We start from the raw sequence: 21,729 nt of genomic DNA, 5'->3' as shown, positions 1-21,729 counted from the left end.
GAGTTTTTTGTACACCTTTAGTTCACAAGCGACGGAAATGAAAGAATCCAGCTGATGGCGACGTTGAATAGTGCAATGAGGAAGGGAAGAAGAAAATGCTAATTGATGTTAAGAAAATGATAGCAACGTACTCTAAATAGTGACGCACGAGAGTTTATGATTTTCAAGCACTTGCTGTTTTCTGTTGGATACAATGTTGTGAAACAACTTTTTACCTGATGCAATTGATACTTGTTGAACGTGCAATTATGTTTAGATTATAAGTTTGTGATGGAAACAATGGTTTATGACTAACTAGTTTTTGGGACTGGTAGTTGATCCTTATTTTTTGACTTGGAGATGTCCTACTGTAGTTGATATGTGAATCAATTTTTTGACAGCAATGCGAATGTCTGTTAATGATGATGCAATTATTTGTCTTTTAATGGTAATGCAATTATATATGTTTAGGATGCAATTATTTTGTGTAGGTTTTATGTTGTCAAATTTTAAATTTTTAAAATTTTCATAATGCAACTTTGTCTCCACGGTAATGCAACTTCATCTCCACTGCAATGCAACTTCGCATGGAAAGTAATGCAAATATTGACTTATGGATTTGATCGCTGAAATAAAAATTTTAACCTATCCTAATTCAAATGGAATTGCACTGTAAAAACTGTAAAGAGACTGTGTTCGAAAATGCATAATTAAATCAGCGTATGTAATGTTAATATAATACTAAAACATAACTGTTCTTCAAACTTTATAGTTTCAGCAAGTAAAACAAAAATGTTCTTCAAACTTTCTCCTTCCCTTTGCCCTTTCTCTGCCTACCACAATTTCTCGAGTCGTAGTAACTCAGTTCATTGCATTATGCACATCTTCGTTGTGGTTTACTAGCCTTCAGGATGGCCGCCTCTTTTTGAACAACCACCGTCAAAAACAAATTTCAAAGTTATTTTCGCTAAACAATCACACCTCTTTGACAAACGACGCCGCTTATGTACGAAATCCTCCATTGCATTTATTTGGTCTGTGTAGTCCACCTTTCTCACTCCTTGTTGGTTGCATACTAAATACTGCCAAGTAACATGTTCGCGAACAACCTTATTCCCTTGCTTACACGTATCAAAACCAGCCACACGCGCGTAAGCATCGTAAAATGAAATCCCATCATCTAAAGTTCTGAATTTCTTTCCTACAACGGGGTTCATCCCATCCGGACACTCAGGTATGCACCGCACTGAAACAACAACATAATTCGCAATACATAATATCTACATGGTATCAAAAGCATAACATATACCAAAAATTGCATCAAAAGTCGTGTATGATGCATTGTAATAGATTGCGGTTCTCTGGAATGTGTGTTTATTTCGAAAGTTGTATTGCATAAACTTATGTATGCGCAACTCTGATTACAGACATAGGCCATCTTCTAGCATAAAATCGTAAATTTATTGGGATTCACATTCATAAACGCGTTCTTCTTGAATTTATATTCAATGAAAATAAGTCAAATGAACAAAAGTAACAAACTGAAATTTAAATTCAATCACAGAATACAAAAAACGAAGAGCGAATTAAAACATCAACTGAACGTGAATCAACCAAAACAAAAAAAAAACTGACCTTCGCATGAACTATCTAATTCCATTGATGCCATTCTTTGGTGATTATAGATTTCGGCAGTGTAAAGATGGTATATTATGTATTGTATAATTCGACTATGCAGACTGTATAAATCTTCTTCAACCGTGGAAAAGATGAAATCTTGGTGAGTAATGATTAATTTAACCGTAAACAAAGTAAAGATTGTAACTTCTCATTTTCCCCCATAAATTACGTCGGTTTAGTGATTTAACATAACTGATCAATATGCACATTCAAAGCTTACCCTTCGTAAATGCAAATATGAATATTAAATCAAATTCCAATCAAGTGACGTGGCACAATCATGTGCGTCCATAACTGAAATCGAATGGCCTATATTGGTGGGACGTTGTGAACTTAGAATGTGATATTTTTGAAGTGTATCCCTATAAAGGGAAACATCTTTATCCATTTCCAGAGTTAAGTGTGAATATAATCAAGAGATATTTATACCCAAAACCATAATTATATCAAAAAGTCTCCGAAACTGAATCTCAACTAATTTTTACATTGTTGGGTTTGAGTTAAAGAGACATAGCAACACATAAAATATATACTCCCTCCGTTACATAGTAGTGGAGTCATTTATTTATAGCACAGAGATTAAGAAAAAATATGTTAAGTGAGTTAAGTAAAAGAAGAATAAAGTAGGAAATGAAAAAGGTAAAGAGATGAAGATAGAATAAAGTAAGAGAAAGTAAATAAGTGAAAAGAAATGTGTTGACTTTTACTAGAAATGAAAATGACTCTACTACTATGGAACATACCGAAATGACAAAATTACATGGATTACTAATGTACAATATAATTGTAGTCCAATATACAACACATGATGGGTATCATTCAAATTTCATACTCTCTTAAGTTCGTGGTACTACCAAATTTTGCATAAAGTTCAAATTTTATTGGACGTTAAATAGGTGTCGAATTGTTTTAATTATATGCGAAGAAAAATTATATGGCTAATTCACTATAATATGGATAAACAGAGACAACGAAGGAAGTCCACATGGCGGCCACCTGCATTTTCCTTCCCGCCACTCCCAACTTCTCTCACTCAAGCAGGAGGAGAAGCTCCGCTGCAGCGTTCGCGATCCACTCGTCCCTCACAGGCCAGTCTCAGTCCCCCGCTGCCGCCGCCAAGCGCAACCTCCTCACCCTCATCGCCGGCCAAGAGCGCGGCCTCAAGACCCAATCCAATCCCCAGGCGCTTTCCCAAATAATCGACGCCATCGACTCCCTGGCCGCCGCCGGCCGCGGCACCGTCAACACAGACGAATAGTTGTCGGACACGTGGCGCATGATCTGGACCACCGAGAAGGAGCAGCTATTCATTATTAAAAACGCACAGATTTTCGGCACCGCCGCCGGCGACGTGTTGCAGGTGATCGATGTGGAGAAGAAGACTCTCAAAAACGTCATCACGTTTCCTCCCGACGGAGTCTTCTTCGTTCGGTCCGATATTCAGGTTGCTTCCGCTCAAAGAGTCAATTTCCAGTAAGTAATTCAATCAGAACGTAGAATGTTTAGATCGCATTGATTTTGCCTTCCATTGATTGATTATGAAGTGGTCATGTTTGTGATACGAGTATATCTTCGGAAATATCTCTCATATCTTTATTATTATATTATCATATCGTTTCCATATAATTGTTATCTTATTCACCAAGTTAGGTTATCCATAGGAGTATTATAAATAAGACTATTGTTATTCTCATTATTCAATCAATGAAATCATTATTATTGTCTTTTATATTTATTTAGTTTTTTCGTTTATAATTTTCGATTGTCGACAGAGCACGATTTCTCTGCGACTTTCTTTATCTTTTTCACTTGATAAGGGTCTTTCCCTTATCAACTGGTGCTTTCATTGCGATCTCACCATGACTTCCAACGATGAAATCTATCTATCTTACCTATGTGACCAGATAATGGCTGCCTGCAACAGAATACACAAGAAGTTGGACGAGATTGATGAACAGCAGCACGCATACCACGAACAATCCTCCGATTGGCCGGTTGCATCTGCTGTCCCACAACCACCATACGGCCACCAGCCATTAGTCGACGCAGGGTTTCACCCACCGCACACTCAACCGCCCCACCCCCCGGATTGGCAGCAGCCATACCAGCCTTACAATTGGAGCGCAATTGATCAGACCTTCTGGAATCCCCGCCCACAACAACAACCCAATCCTGATCCACCAGATTGGCATTGTCACTCACCGACCAACAATCAGCCCACATATACGGCGCCACCATACGACCAATCGTCATTAGTTGATGCGGGATTTCACCCACCGCTCACTAAACCGCCTGACCGGAGGATGGAGGTGTTTGTCGAGATGGAGTCTCATCTTGCTGTCACCGACCGTCGCGTGGACAGCCTCCATCCGCCTGATTTTCCTGGGCCGGAACCACCGAATGCTCACTCGGATTGGCAGCAGCCCACCTCAGGACTGTTGTCGGGGTTCAACCTACCGCCACAGGGCCAACCGATTTACCCTCCGGTGGTTTCCCCGCCGCCACCACGAGCCCCGATGATTCCTCCGTGCAGCCTCGAAGACCAACAAGTTTCATCTTGTGAAGTAATCTCTCCACCGAGTCGACAACGCTCACCGACGGCGCCGCTGCCGGCCGCTGAGGCCCCGCCTAACGCTGACGACACCCAACACCCATCGCGTCTACATCTCTCGTGTTCAATGAAAAAGGAATGGGGAAGGGGATCGCATGACAGTGATGGTGAATGGAGATTTTTTCTGAAGAGACATTGTAATGAGAAAGATGATAAGTTGGTCGAGCAGAAAGAGAGTGTCTGTGAAGTTGAACAGAAGAGGACTGAGTTGTTTTCTTTAAACCTAGAGAACAGAGAAGATAAAAAGGATTTTGATGTAAAGTTCAAGGGGGTAAAGGAAGCATACAAGGCCTTGAAATTGGAGGTGAGGTATCTAACCTCACTTAAACGAGCAGGGTTAGTGTATGAATTGACTAATGCGTCAAAACCCGGCTTGACTCGCATCCAACATGGTCCTTCTTTAGTAATTTTTGCTGGAAATGGTGAATGGAGGTGTTCAACTATTCGGTGTATGTTTGACCCAGGAGGCTTCCTTGAAGCTCATGGTTTCCACCTTGAGGACAAGGTGGATTTCAACCGTGGGGGAGTTGATACGAGTATATCTTCGGAAATATCTCTCATATCTTTATTATTATATTATCATATCGTTTCCATATAATTGTTATCTTATTCACCAAGTTAGGTTATCCATAGGAGTATTATAAATAGGACTATTGTTATTCTCATTATTCAATCAATGAAATCATAATTATTGTCTTTTATATTTATTTAGTTTTTTCGTTTATAATTTTCGATTGTCGACAGAGCACGATTTCTCTGCGACTTTCTTTATCTTTTTCACTTGATAAGGGTCCTTCCCTTATCAGTTTGATGTTTTCTACATCTGCTTAATTGATCATTGCTCTTTGTCAGACTATGAATTGAGTATCTCAATTGTAAATTAAACTGCTAAGCTAGTGGAGCCGAGGTCTGAGTTCATTAGATGTTTTCAATTTCTATTATCGCGTAAGATCAATTGTTGATTTTTTTGCGTCTATGTGTGATATAGTCTATGGGTAATGTATTCCTATTGAGGCAGCTGCGTTCTGTGATGTTTCTGTTCACACATTAGGTTCATTGGCAATATGATCGTGTAGTGTTTGAGTTTTGTGAAGTAATCGTGTCAATGGACTACTAAATGCTTCAATCGTCCCTATTGGTAATAAACAATTATAACTAACTGTGACTAGTTGCTTTTCTTGCATTCTTTGAGCAATGAACATATGCTAGATTAAGGAAAACATTTGCGTTTTGTGGTGTGATCGTGTGAATGGGCTACTTCAAATGTCTCGATTGGTAATAAGCAATTGTATTAACTAACTGTGCCTCATAGCTTTTCATGTAACTAGTTGCTTTTCTTGCATTCTTGAGCAAATATGTTACTAGATTAAGGAAAACTTTTGACTTACTAAAGATAACTCATGTCGTTTTTGCTTGAATAATTGAAACAATGAATCCATTATTGTTTTGTGTTGTGTAGATTTACAAGTGCAGTTCTGCAGGGTAAGGGTTGGGAGTTTCCTCTGCCTCCGTTTGGTCAGGGTTGGTAAGTGTGTCTATCCTCTTTCTAAATTGTAAGAATTTAATTAGCTGAACTTGGTATGCCCATACTAATAGAGATGATGTGCTCCTGAGAAGTGTTTTAAATTATTTTCATTCATATTTTCCACACAACATTTCAATGCATTAACAAATGATAACACTCTCCAGAATATACTCAATCAGCTCAGTTTTGCATGAAGCTTTTAGGGGATTTAAACAATATTTAGTAGTTTGGGCCTGAAATTATATGTTGTTTATTCTTTTAGCTTATAGTACAACCTATATGATTTTGCTGTGTGTGAGAAAACGTAAGTCCTCTTAGTTAACTATAGTGGAGATATACCTGGCGTAAATAGTCAAATGATTTACATAGAAAAACTTAAAATTATTGACGGTTTCATAAAGCAACTAAAATATTTCTCTTCTTGTTACTCTGTTTCAGATAATTTGCTCACCATTTTCTGTTTTAAATCTTTGTTATATACCCAAGTTTCTCAAAATAGGGAATAATATGCTATTCCTGATATGTTGGTGATATTCCTTTTTTACTCTTTATGTATTTAATAAAAAATTGAGATGATATATATTTCACATGTAGGTTTGAGACAGTATACATTGATGATGAAATCCGGGTGGTGAAAGACATCAGAAAAGATTATTTGGTTGTTGAGCGTGCGCCTTATTCTTGGAAAGAATGATCACGATTCATGAGAGAATGCTACATCTCTGTCCGGTTCCAAAATCAGTGAGTTCTACAACTTCTTTAATTATTGAGACTGAATTTAGCCGAGTGTAATGCGATTCTCTTAGATGTTGAAGTATGCTTCTATCCATGGTGTGATATCTTTATTGTAAGTTCTACTTTCCAGCTTCCATATCTTACGCATGATATCTCTTTCTGCAACTTATTCTACTTGAGATTCTTCCGATCCAATTGACACTGCATGTTGGTTTATCAGGATTTCTTGAAAGGTATAAACCTGTCACGCAGTAGCTCTATAATTCTGGGTGTTAAAAACTTAAGACAGTTAAGAACATGTTTAATTGTCGTATCATGCATGCATTGTCAACTTTCAAAAACTGAAACCTAGCCTTTGAGAATCAGGGAGCTGTTTCATTAGCTTTACTGACTCCCATAGCATGCCTTTCCTGCACCAACTGGGACAGGAATGGATAAATAGTCCATGAATTGCTGCTAACATATAACAAACACCAATTACTTTCATCATTTTGGATGGTTTATGGGCTAATGAACTCCTGGATTTCATAGCATGCTGGAGCAAATTAAACTTTTAACTGTGGGAACTAAGGGTTATGCATTTGTTTGAGTGTTTTTATGCATGGTGAGGTCAATGTGCTTGACCCTTCAAGTGGGAAATATGATCTCAAACTGGGGCACACAATGTCCATTTTTCAGCAGGATTTGTCTTGGCTTGGAGCCTTTATGTTTGCAACAGCTGTTAGGGATTGTTAAAGATTGGATTTTATATTCTCAAGGAGCTTGGTTATAGAGTATTACAAATATTTATATCCTATTGATTCTCATGGTTCCACTATCCTTGGATGTGGAACTAAGCTTTAGAATCTAGCCATCCCTTGTAAATCTTTATATTCCTTTGCTTTCTACTTGCCTATGATTCTCTCATTTTTTTCTTGTACTGTTTGTGTAAAAGTTAGGGCAGGTTTTCTGGTAACACAGTTTATAATACCATTATGTGCGATCTTTTCTCCGATAAAGGTAGAAATTACAGTGAAGATGCACAAATTATTTTAAGATGGAAAAGAAGGAAGGTCTCCCAGAATTTCGCTTTATCGCTGGACCTACATCTCTGTTTCCCAGGCTCAAACATGGTTTGAATTTTGAAACTTGCCTTTCTAAGATCTTATATGCGATATATGGTCTATGATCGCATGTCTGGTCTGTTACAGAAGCTCCCACTAAATATAACATTTAAACTTTTGGTGAAGCTCACATGGTTTAGTTAAGTGAAGATACAGTACATTTCTAGATCAAAAGTAGCTGCAGCACTATGTGAACATGCAGATCTATTCCCAATTTTAACTCTTTGACATAACAGTAAAAAAAGATGGAAGAAACAACTAACATAGAAGATGAAAGCATTACTTAGCAATAGTACTATAAGTTGCATTCATGAACCTTATCAGTTACATGCATTACTGTGTCTGGTTTAGTCATCGACCTATATAAGGCGGTGGAGGATGTGAGCCAAAGCGATCCATCTACGAGCATATGTCAATGCACCAGCAGATTTTTGAGTTTGTTTCCTCAGCTGCAGTATCTCTTTAGTGCAATCCTGCTGTCTGCTTATTTAAGTGGTGTTGGCTGTCACTTGTGAGAGATTGGAGTTGCTTCTTGTTTTAATTGTTTATCTTCCAGAATGCATTCATTTTTCCTAGGCCCCAATCTTGCAAGTTGCATTGAATTTAAAGCTGTTTGAGTCAATTGTTTGACAGATTAAAGAAGCTGTCAGCTTTTATGCCCTTTTGCTTCTAGCCATAAAATTAATTCTGTTTTATTTCATGGTAAATATTTGATTTATCCCATCATCCATTTTATAAAAATATTATAGTCTTAGGATAATTGCAAAAAGAACCTACACATTTTAATTTTTGCTTCAAAATTTTCTGCCAATGGAGTATGTAAAAACTTCCCTAATTTTGGTACCAAATTACCCCTATTGAAACCTTTGTGGTAATTTTTGCAGTTACCCTGGGTATGAGATATTATTGCATAGTAAAAGTCTCAAACGATGGAACAAAATTGAATATTTACCTTTTATTTATTATTAGTTTAAGGATCTAGAATATCAAAGATATCATTCAAAGGATTATATACTGGATTTATCCAACATTCTTTTTCAATGCTAAAGGAGATCAACATCGAGAGAGAAGCTATGTTCATCATCGTACGTGTCAAAATCTTTGAACTAAATAGGAAAAATGATTGCAATTGTATTAGAATTAAAAAACAATGCACAAGTTGCAGGCCAAGTATGGTTTTGGTAGCACAAATACCAATCTAGCAATTAGTGAGCCCCCCATTCACATGCATTGTAGGGAACCCTATTGATTGTGAAGATTCACATTATGGAATTTTGGTGGGTACATGCCTTTATCAACAATTACTTTTTGTTTGTTGAATATTTATTTTGTTTATTTTCACAAATCAATTTGGTCCACTATTTTCTTGATAGTGTGATGCTTCTTTTCCATAAATTCATTTGATGCAAAAGACTATAAAGAAAAACTGAACCGACAGGTTATTAAAAAAACAAAACCCTAATTCCTTAAAATGAAAATAATAGGAGTATTATAAAATCTAAATCGCAGTCAAAATAAAGACATTAGCTATTTATAAGCGTTTAGAAAAGCCTAGAAGCTAAAAAGAAAATAAAACGAAAACTAGGATTTCTAAGCTCGAGTCGCAAGTACCGTGTGAATTTCAAGTCATTCTGACACAGAACGTGTTTGGCACATTTTCGGCATCGCCGACATGGAATTGCATCACCATTTATCTCGGAATTCACTAATCACCCCTTGTTGCCCAATTTCTTCTAGGAATACGGTCATGTTATATTTTCTTAGTTCGTTAGCCTCGACAAACCGTCATCATGCATCCCTTTGTGCCCCTTAGACTGAAGAAAGAAGAAATAATGAGAAAGTGAAATCCAAAACGTCATCATGCATCCCATCATGTGAAATGCATGTAGAGATGTATGAAATCATTACCAAATATACCTAATAAGTCGGGTTTGATATGACCAGATATAAGCAAGCTTTTCGAGTGATCAATTATTAAGGAATCAGGGGCATAAAATTGGCGTCGGCAATATTTCAAAAGAAATGTAAATAAATGAAACGATTGTGTTTTGTATTCTATTTGTCGGTACAAGTATACAAATATCTTGAATAGTACAATTTTGGGGCACAAGTTGGCGAGCAAAAAAAGTAATTTGCAGACTTAGGAAAAAAAGAAATTAATAATTGTACTATAGAGTCAGTGGGGCTTGAGATCTAAAGTGGTCCCTACGAATTAAAATGGCACATGTGGAAAGGAAAATAAAAATAGTAGATGAATTTAATGAATAACTATAAAATAGAATTGAGTGTGGGGAGTGCACTTCTTTAAGGAAACAGCCCTCCAACCTAAACATAAAGTTGATTTGTACTCTTCCCTTTTCCTATGTTATGGACACAATATCTTGTGCTAGGTAGGCAGCTAGCTAGTCAATTACTCTATTTTTCACATAAAAAACGAAAACTTAAATTTTCAATTGTAAAATTGCACCTATTCAATTTCAAGTGATACATCAAACTCTAGATAAGATGATTCCCAAAAATTCAACGTGCAAAATTCAAGTGATACATCAAACTCTAAATGTTGACATGATTTTATTGCAGCAAAAAGGCGATTCCGTCGCCTTGGCGGCCCCCACACTCCGGCCCGACATCATGTGAGGGGATTCAATCAGGGTACGCAGTAGCCCGTTAAGGGGAGGCCTTAACCCACTGGCTGTCAGAAGCCCGTCTCCCAAGGCCTCACACTTGTGCCTGAGAGATGGAAGCAACTACACGACAACAGTGAGATTCGAACTCAGACTCATTGTAGTAAGATCTGCTCCTCCATTGCCAACTGCGCTACGCCCCTGCGGGCATTGACATGATTTTATAAACGTATATGTAGGTCTTCTACTAATAGAATACTAGTACTCCACTATCTAATTGGTAATGCATTAATAATAATGTGTATATGCTTAAAAGGTCTAATGTGTCCTTTGGTGGTGCTTTTTCCCTAAATTATAATAAAGAATAGATGCAATGTTGATTTATGCAGTAATTAAAGAATTAAATTTCATTGGAAGTTCATCAGCCATTCTTTACAATTTAAGAATAATTAGCTATCACAAATACTTTTCCAAGTAATTAACAGAATATATTTATGTGAATAAAATCTGATTCTCTATATATAATGTGGTTAACATTATGCCCAATTATTACATATCCTGATTGGAACTTCGTGGAATAATAATACTATCATTGAAATAGTACAGATGTTACTACGGAGTACTATATTATATTGTATATAAAAGCTAAGCATTTTGAAAATGGTGTTTTATTTTTTTCCGTTGAACACCATCGCATTCTTGTCCCACATCAATTTGATAATAGTCATGTTTTATTTATATATTATTGCATAATCATTTTTGTGTGACATTTTAAGGAAATGAGTAATCCAATTTTACATGATATGCTCAAGTTGACGTAAATCTCTATGTCTGCACCTGTCAAAGAACGATGTAATATGCCAATTTATTTGATCTTATTACTTATTGTCAATAAATAAACATGAACATAGATTACAATCTTACAACACTTTATTTTAGTTAAAAACTGAAAATAGTAGTAGTATACTCTTTTTGGGCCCGTTAGCTAAAGAGGTGATATTCGTATCTTCTAATAGAATATCTAAAATGGTAATGCATTATTAATTTCTGATCTCACAAGTTGAGGTGACTTGGTTAACATGGATTTGCCAATAAAGTTGACATTATGGTTTAAAAAGTCGGAAATGAAATTGTAGGTTACTCGCACGTTGTAAAATAAAATATAGTATATGTGTAACGAATTAGGGAAATTGGTCAGAAAAACTATGAACTTTTATAAAAATTTAGTATTTTCCAAAACCGTTAAAAGTGGCCTTATAAATCATCAATTTTTTTGAATCGTGCAGATCCCACACTAAAGTTTTCGGTAGGGATGTCAATCGGGTCAACCCAGCGGGTTTCAGGCCAATCCTATCGGGTTACGGGTCAATCAGGTTCGGGTTGGCTGGGTTGTATTTTTCGGGTTATAAGAGTTCGACCCTAACCCTAAAAGCTCGGGTTTCGGTCCCAACGGGTTAATCGGGTTACTACCGATAAAATTAACATGCGATCAATCCAATAAATAATGATAAAAAATAGTTATACTTATAAAATGTAAAACATTTAATTATGATAAATTTGATAATTTGAGATATATGCTTAAACTAAAACATAAACATGATCAAATATTAATATTTGAGATTAGTGCAAAATGAAATATAAACATATTTCGAGAAAATTTAAAGCATGTTTTAAGAATTTAAATATTTTTAGTGAATTTGCACTTTTTAATTTATTTATCTATTATTATATTAATAAAAAAATAATATATAATTTGTATATTTAATATAAAATTGAAAGTTATTTTGTAGTTATCTATATTATAAAAATAATCAATGAACTGACGAATTAGGAGTAAAATAAATAAATTGAACAATAGAAATTTATCGAGTTTTCGGGCCAGCCCATCGGGTTTGGCCATAACGGGTTGCGGGTTAATCGGTTGCGGGCTAATTTGGTTGTAATTTTATCAGGCTATAAATTTTCAACCCTAACCCTATAAATTTGGCGGGCTAATCGGGCCAGCCCACGGGTTGCGGGTTGCACTTGCATCCCTAGTTTTCGGCATAAATTTGTCTATGTAGAATGCTGACACTAATTTTAGAGCATCCATATCATCACCAGTCTCATCTTCTCCACAAGATGGGATGTAGCTTCAACTATTATACGTAGGTTTTTTGATATTCCATGTAGGCAAAATAAATGCTGAAAATTTTAGCGTGAAAATCCACACAAATTGAAAATTTGATGATTTTTAAAATTAATTTAAAAAATTGTGAGAAATATTAAATTTTTATGAAAGTTCATGGTCTTTCTGACCAATTTTCCATTGAACTATTCATCATAGTACTACTTAGCGACGAAGTACTACGACTGATAGAAAATTTTAATGTAGTAAACCATGTTATAAATTATTACTACTACTAATAAGGAGATAATAGTTTGTACTAAAAGCTGTTCTGGATTAAAATAATTAAAAGTTTATAATTTATACTCAATTACTAAATCTGTAGATTTTATGGAGCATTAACTTGAATTTCATTTCCTATCATGTTTCTGTCACTAATGTATTTACGGGGCCTAACAAGTATGAAACCTTGGATTATATTATTCTTATAAAGAAGAAAACAAAAAAAACTAAGACGAATTAAATTTAATAAAGTACTAACATAATATATAGGAGAGTATGATATGCAGATAGAGGTGAGAATTCAATTTTCAGTTCTGTTATTTGCCAATATTGAACTAAACTGAAATATGAGTAAAAGCGAATTTGAAAAATAAAAAAATCAAACAATAAAAACTTAACCGAAAAAACCAATTTATGTTATTTTACACTTTGTTAAAATTGAACTTTTAGCTTGTAGGTAAATAAAAAACAATCAAATGAATTATATTTAATTTATTGTGTTCTTCTAATTGTTTCAATGGGTAAATTTTCAACGATGTTAATAGTTTGAAAAACATATGCTGATATACTATATGCAAAAATGTGATTACGATCTTCGCGTGGTAGCGTTTGGTTTGACGTATATTTAGTCTCATAATAATAATTAGTCTTGGATTTATTTTTATAAAAAAATTAACCTTAAATAATCCTGAACCAATTTAATATCAGAATATAAAAATTAATTGCGAGCAACTGAATTTTTACCTAGACTGATTTTAATGTAGCAACAACTTTTCTTTAACCTATGGACAGATTCAATTTGCACTATTTTTCATGTCTAGACATCATGCTTACTTTTATATTTTATTCGGTTGTCCTTTTTTTTTCTAAAAATTTGGCATGTAACAATGTATTTCGACCCGTTTCTATTTTAGTTTATCTTTTATTGCATATCAGTATTATTTTATCTAATATACAATGTCACTTATATGTTTACATTTTTCTAGTTTTGACATTCCAATCATAAAAAAATAAAACGTGAATAAGGGTGGGTCAGTATAATATATCGAACAGAAAGTTCATATGGTATACCATACAACAGATTATACCGTTATATACTTATCTTACTATATATAATACTACCTTTTGGTATGCCGGAATTTAATAGGAGTACCAAATTTCGGTAACGTATTATTTTACAAATATATTTATAGTCTATACTCCACATATAAATATATCTGGTATTCACAATATATACGGTATATATTGAAGTCAGTATATACACGGCAGTGGCGGATCCAGAACTTATATTGAAGTCAATATATACATGGCAGTGGCAGATCCAGAACTTTTGATTTTGAGGTGCGATAAATTTTTACATGAAATAATATCGTTACTCAGAAATCATCTTTTACATTATTTTGGGAAAGTATTATTAAAAATATTTCCAATGGTCCAAATAGAATCGAACACGTGATCTATTTACATTATTTTGGGAAAGTATTATTAAAAATATTTCCAATGGTCCAAATAGAATCGAATACGTGATCTAAGCAATGAGAAAGGAGTTAACACCATTGGACCATTGTGATAGCTTTGACATTGGTTACTCTCAAATAACAATAATTACAGAATTTTGGGGGTACCACCGCCCCTCCTTGTCCTTAATTGGCTCCGCCAGTGATACACGGTATACCGTAAATTACGGTATGTACCGTGATTTATGGTACTATATACCAAATATTTGGTATGCTACGGCATATGAATGTTCATATCCTTATGACACTAAAATCTTTCGGTATGGTATACCTCGTACCGAAAATCACAATATACCAATAAAAATTGGCATTTTTAATATTTTTTGATATGGTAAGTTTGACACATCGACATTTTGGTACGATTACCACCTCTAAATGTAAGTAGGACTCCTATTAATATTATGCATCCTTATTAAACAAAAAAAATTTGATGCAAGCAAACACAACACATGGAGGCCCACAAAATTCTGTGCCCCACTGGTTTCTATGCGATTAATCCTTACAAGTAGACAAACAGAACATATCCCATAAACTCCAAAATTATACTCCACTCCTCAGCAATTAGTAATATCAAACCTTAATTAATTTTCTGCAGAAAGTGGCTGTATCATTGCAACTTGCATCCCTTTGAGTGACTTCCAAGGCTAAGGAAAAGTGGTTCATCAATTAAACATTAATGTGGAAGAAAAGTGCAAAGTCAATCCTACATATGAGATGTCACAACCATGTTATTTTTTCCCCATTGTCTCTTCATTCTTCACCACTCATATATAGTTTTTATCTTATCAGTGCATGTTGCATGTATAAAGATTTTTTAGTATCATAACATTCACAATTGAGACTAAGTCTCTTCTTTTTCCTTGAATTATTCATGAACCATATCAATTTAAACAACCATAAAAGATGGCATTGACAATTGCCTTTCTCCTACCACTATTCAGAATCCCATCTCCTTTTCGTTCATATAATTTGTAATTATACATGTATATTTTATATTTATATATTCTGACAAGATTGATACATGAATGATTTGAAAAGTAAAAAGCATATAAAAATTGTTCAAAGAGGAAAAAAAATTGGTGGTAGGAACCATGGTTATAAAAGTGGAAATGTGCCTCTTTTGTCACTAGATCAATGCATCTTTTAGGTATTAAAACAATACAAAAACTTGCATAAAAATGCAAAAGAAATCTTGAAAAAATGAAAAAGAATTTGTGTCCTTCATCATATTAAGGTCAGTAAAAGTATTTATAGATGGTGTGTAAACAACTCGGAATTATAAGTTAACTTGTAACAATCGAATAATTTTAGCTAGCTAGATAGGAATGGAATTTGATAAATTAAGAAAAATAATTTATTCATTTATTTGAAATTATAGTGAAAATGAACCAATCGAGTTTTAATTATTTATGAAAATTGTAAAACTAAAATATTAATAAGAATGTTTAATAGTAGTATATTAAAATAAAAATATATGTATAAAATAACATAGTGCATTGACTCAACTTATGTAAAGTAGCATATTGCTTATTAAGATTTCCAATTAAACATGGATTGATTTGAGGAAGAAATATAGGCTTGCCCACGAATTTTTATTTTAGATCTTCAATTAAAAAAAAGAAGATCTCCAAGTTGGAAAACAATTACTACTTATTTTCAAAAGGTTAATAAGGAGCTCTTCCACATAGAGGTGCCCACGGTTCCGGAATCAGCGGTTACGGTTCGGAACAGTCGGTTCCGATTTTGAAAATTGTCGAACCGGAACTGAACCGCGAGTGTGTTTCGCGGTTACGGTTCCGGTTCCCAAACTGCCGGTTTCAGTTCCGAACCGGCGGTTTTTCGGCAGTTTTTTACGGTTTTTCACGGTTCCAAACCGTCGGTTTTTTGCAGTTCCGACTTGATTTCACGGTTTTCCGGCGGTTTTGGTTAGAAAATTTTTGAACCTGAACTGAACCACGGTTCAAAAATCGACGGTTTCGGTTTGGGTAAATTCTTACGATTTCGGTTCGAAACCGTAACCGGCGTTTATGGTTTCGGTTTTAACCGCCGGTTCGGTAAACCTTGGGCATGTCTACTTACACATACGTTACAAAGATGCGTATCTACATATGTCGTATCAAATCTTTCATGATTTTCATTACCATATTTATAGTGTGAAATTATTCTTAATTTCAAATCATGTCGCATAATCATGTCATTATCAAAATCTCTCAATAAGATGGCAACATCAATAAATATTTGTTCACTATTAATTAAACCGAAAATTAAGGAGAAGAAAAATAAATAAATAAATTTCTTCTCTATTCTCTAATGGAAGTACTCGAAAATGCCTAATTTCTTGTCATAATGATGGTGTTGTCGACCACCATACTTATAAAAAAATTATAGTGAAGTGAGTATTTTCATAAAATAATGATTATATCATTATGCTATCTCCCTCTCTTACCGATAATTATGTGTTTCTATTTTAATTCATTTTTATTTATTTAAAATTTACACTGTCATAAAATGATATACGGAATAGTATAAATTTTCGTTACAAATAATCTTACCATTAAATATCTGACAAAATGACAAAATGACAAACACATTCCAACTATGTGATGGGACTGAAGTCGACGGGTTTTATCCATTTGAGGATAAATCGCAGTTTACCTTTAATCTCCATACCTCTTGCTTTATGAAAACGTACTTTCACGTTCAGCGCGTTTAGCACACCATATTCACAAAACCACGATTTTTTTCCATTTTGAGAGCATCTCCAATGGTCGGCGTCACCACCGGAGCGCCGATTTTTCGCCCACGCCGGTTTGACGCCGAACCATTGGAACCGGCGTGGGCGAAATCGGCGTCAAAATCGGCGTCGCCATGCCGATTCCCGCGCTGACGCCGGTTCCCACGCCGATCCTCACGGGCGCCATTGTGGCTCCCGGATCGGCGCCAAACCGGCGTCGGATTTAAATATTTTTTTTTTTTCGCAAAACACAATATATACGCGCGTTGAACCTCATTTTCATTCGCACCACTTGTTTTAACGAGTACTCTCTCTCTACCTTACTTTCTGTACAAGATCAATAACGAGCAATGGAGAACAACTACGAAGGTACTCCAGTTAATCCCGGGGGATGGTCTCAGACTCCCCCGGCTCCCGGTGTAGGGTCTCAGACGCCCCCGACTCCCGGGGCAGGGTCCCATACTTCCCCGGCTCCTGGGGGAGGTGGTTGGCCTCCAATAAGCGGGTACTACAACGTGTACCCGTGGCAGCAGATGATTCCGGGGTGGGCACCCGGCATGCAGCCCCCTATGCAGATGATGCCGGGGTGGGCACCCGGCATGCAGCCACCGGCGCAGCAGATGATGCCACCGGCGCAACATATGATTCCACAGTCGCAGGCGACGCACGGGGGGGACAACGCCTATCGGCCGACTTTTGATTTTTCCACCGGTTCTTCGCACACATCGACCCCAACGGATGCACAGTATTCGGAGACCTTCTCCTTAGCGGACTTGGGTTTTGATATTAACGACGTTTCTGAAACTCTCATTCAAAGCCAGGGAGTAGGGCGGGGTAAGAAGAAGGGCAAGGCGAAGAAGGTCGGCGAGTCGTCGCAGCCCCGCGCCGAAATCCGGGGCCGGAGGAAGTGGACGGACGCGGAGAACGTTGCGGTTGCCAAGGCGTGGGTGAGTGTTTGCGACGATCCTCTCGTTTCAAACAACCAGAGGATCGTCAACTTGTGGGCGAAGATAGCTGCAGCCTACAGGGCATTTTGCCCTGAAGGGAGACCGTGCATCGGGGAGGAGGTCCGGAAGTGCTGGGACCGAATCAGGGCTGGCGTCTCTCGATTTTCGGGTTTGTACGCCAACGCCCTCCGCATGCAGACCAGTGGCCAAACAGAGGAAGACTGCAGGAGGATTGCGGAAAGAGCCTACCCCGATCCGGATAAGAAGTACTATGAGTTCACCTACTGGAACTGCTACGTTGTGCTCAACGAGTCGGAGAAATTCCGGGCAGGCGTCGACGCTGGCTGGCCGAAGAGGCAGAGACTGAACTATACCGGAGATTATAGCGGCAGCAGCGGTGGTTCGTCAGACCTCCCCGAGACGGCCCAGGAGGTCCCGACTCCTCGGTCGTTCGGTCGCCGACCTCGCCCGGTTGGGCAAAGGCGGGCGCAGCAGGTTGCGAGGGGGGGCACACCGAGTTCCCAGGATGTCCATTCGGCATCCCCCCTCGGCAGGTCTACCGAGGAGCTCAAATTCTTCGCGCGCCAACAAACGCGCGCTCAAATGGTGAAGACCTTAGCCGACTTCCAAGCGGCGGTGGACCCCGAGGTGAAGGATTTTCTTCGCGTATTGCTCCAGAGCCAGCGTGAAGAACTGGAGGCGATGAGGAGGGACACCGGCGGGAATAGCCGCGGCGTAGGTGGCGACGGAGGCGGCGGCGACGGCAGTGAAGAAGCGTTGGGCGACGACGGAGACGAGGACGGCGGCGATGAGTGATTTTGTTTTACTTTTTAAATTAATGTACTTTTTATTTTTGTAATTTTTTTAAATTGTTGTACTTTTTTTTAAAAGTAATGTACTTTTTAAATTTTAATATTATTATTCGAATTTTCCGTATTTGTCTCGTAAATTAAATTATGTATGTTGATACAATTGTAAATTAAATTATATAATTGTTATTAGTGATGTGGATAGGTAGTGTGAAGGCTATTTGATGGCTATTTGATGTCCAGTTGATGTGGCAAGCTGATGTGGCAGGAGAATTGTAGTGCTGATGATGTGGCAGTGTGAAGGCTATTTGACGGCTATTTGACGTCCGCCAGCATTGGAGATGCTCTGAGGACAAATCATAGTGTATTAATTAACATAAATGCTGTTATCTATTCCATTCATAGTTTTTGAAGGCTCTGGGTCCGTTTTGATTGTAATTATGTGAATAATAAAATACATTAATGTAAGAGAAAAAGTTAGGCAGATTTTGTGTGTATTTATTTTTATTAAATCTTGACTTATCACTCAAATATTAGTTGCATGCTAAACATATTTATTTGAATATTAACGTTTTATATTATCTTGTGATAGTTATGAGAGTGAGGACCATTGAACATTAGGGAGTGATAAATCATGAATTTATCATTAAATAACATTTGTCGTAAACTCTGGCGCAAATTACATCACATGCATGTATATTGATGGTCATAATCATATGTTGCACCGCTTGTTTGTATTAACCTGATTTGATCCCCATTATTGCGATTATAACATCTATATCAACTAAAAATTTAAAATAGCTCAATTCAATTAATATAATATACAGTGTTAAGAGCATTCACAACGCGTCCTGCGTTCCGTCCCGGAGGGACGGTTCCGCCGCGGGACGCGTTGCAACGTTCGTCCCGTACCGAACCCGTCCCCAGCCCGTCCCGTAGCCCGTAGCCGCGAGACAAGGGAAGCGCCGTCCCGACACGCGCCCGATGCATGCGTGACGCCCACTCGCTGGCCCGCGAGTGGGCGTCGTCACGGATGACACAATAATTCGTTTTTTTTAAATCGAATTTTAATAATTTTTTTATTTTTCAAACGGTAATGTTACCGTTAATTTTTTGTTTTTTTGATTTATTTACTCTATAAATAATCCTATTTCATACTCATTTAACACACAAACACACATCTATTCCTCTCAAATCCTCTCTATAACCACTCCAATTTCATCTTAAATCAACTCAAACAAATGGATCCTTTTGAGCAAATGCATAAACTAATGGAACAATCACTTGAAGAAGATCAACGACGAGAGGCGGAGGAAGCTGCGCCGCCCCCACGACGCTCCCGGAAGTACATCCATCGGAATCGGGAGGAAGCCGCCGCACGGTTAGTACGTGACTACTTCTGCGATAACCCGATTTGGGGAGATACCTACTTCCGTCGCCGTTTCCGCATGAGTAAACCGCTATTTCTCCACATAGCGAATACTTTGGCGGCCCGGGAAGAGTTCTTCCGAGAAGGGTTCGACGCGGTCGGTCGTCCCAGCCACACGACGCTGCAGAAATGTACTGCAGCAATCGGTCAGCTTGCGACTGGACAAACGGACGACATGTTCGACGAATACCTCCACATCACAGACACCACTAGGCGCATGTGCTTGCTCAAATTCTGCAAAGGCGTCCGGGCAGCCTTTACCGACGAATTCTCCGGAGGGCAAGCATGACCGATTGTCAGTTCCTCCTCGACCTGCACGAACAAGTGCACGGATTCTCCGGGATGCTTGGCAGTGTCGATTGCATGCACTGGCAATGAAAGAATTGCCCGGTGGCTTGGAGGGGGTCCTACACGAGCGGCCACAAAGGCACCCACCCAACCGTTGTACTCGAGGCCTTTGCCGACTACCGGCTTTGGATCTGGCAGGCGTACTTCGGGGTCCCTGGCTCGAACAACGACATAAACGTGCTCCACCAGTCCAACCTCTTTACCGAAGTTTTGGATGGTAAAGCGCCGGCCATCAACTTCGTCGCCAACAACCGACTGTATAAAATGGGGTACTATCTCGCCGACGACATCTACCCGAAGTGGCCGACCTCCGTGAAGACGTGCAGCAGGCCTGCGAACCCAAAGCAGGCTCTTTTTGCTCAGAACAAAGAGGCTGCTCGCAAGGTTGTGGAGAGGACGTTTGGGGTTCTCCAAGCGCGCTTCAACATCATCAAAGCCCCGGCTCGTTCGTGGTTCATGGAGAGCATGGTCGACATCATGTATACGTGCATAATCTTGCACAACATGATTGCCTAAGACGAAGGACCCGAGGCGGGAAATTGGTTCGACCCCGAATCCACCGGAAGCTCAACCGCAAGTAGTCCGCCGCGAAGTGGAGCGCATCCGTCAATACAAGAACGGTTGTCTATTCGGGCAAGGACACGCGACTCTAGCGCCCACGGCCAACTCCAAGAGGATCTAATTGAGCACATTTGGGAAAACTTTGGCGGAGAAAATTAAATTATGTCATTTTTATTTTTTTAGGATTTTAATTATGTCTTTTTTCTATTTTTTTAAATTTTAATGTTGTTTTAATTTTAATGAAGTTTGTTTTTTAATAAAGTGTGTTTGTTTTAATTGAATTGGGTTGGAAAAAAAATAAAAAATGAAATTGAATGAATAGTAATTTAATGGACGGAATAAGGGACGGAGCGTTGCAGGTTTCGTCCCTTAGTTAAGGGATGGAGGAATAAAGTACAGTGAGACCCTTAAATAGTAGTTTAAGGGACGGTGGGGGTACAACGTTGTGGATGCTCTAATATTACGGATGGACTTAAAAAGATTTTTTGAATAGAAGATTATTATTATATCTAGAAAGTTGTGTTTCACGCGCCGGCGAGAAGTTTGGGGGAAAAAGGCAACAATAAAAAATGATGGCCGTAGAGATTGAAGTGGAGAGGCATCGGAGTAGGGATAAAGCTGTCATTTTCCACATTCATACAAATTTCTCTCTAACTGAAAACGACTGCAAGCAACCTGTGGTTTACCTGTATCTCTCTATGTATGTACGTATATATTTGTGTGCGTGTGCTGCACATA

General features: G+C 37.8%; 1 pseudogene; it reads left to right on the top strand.

Annotated features, from left to right (window-relative positions):
* The first annotated feature begins 2,602 nt into the window (after nucleotides 1-2,602).
* LOC121797015 lies at nucleotides 2,603-7,202 on the top strand (annotated as a pseudogene).
* The last annotated feature ends 14,527 nt before the right edge of the window (nucleotides 7,203-21,729 follow it).

The sequence above is a fragment of the Salvia splendens genome, chromosome 1 (assembly GCF_004379255.2).
Source record: "Salvia splendens isolate huo1 chromosome 1, SspV2, whole genome shotgun sequence".
Classification (NCBI taxonomy): domain Eukaryota; kingdom Viridiplantae; phylum Streptophyta; class Magnoliopsida; order Lamiales; family Lamiaceae; genus Salvia; species Salvia splendens.
Note: the sequence above shows the minus strand (reverse complement) of the source record. Positions and strands in the feature narration are given on the sequence as shown.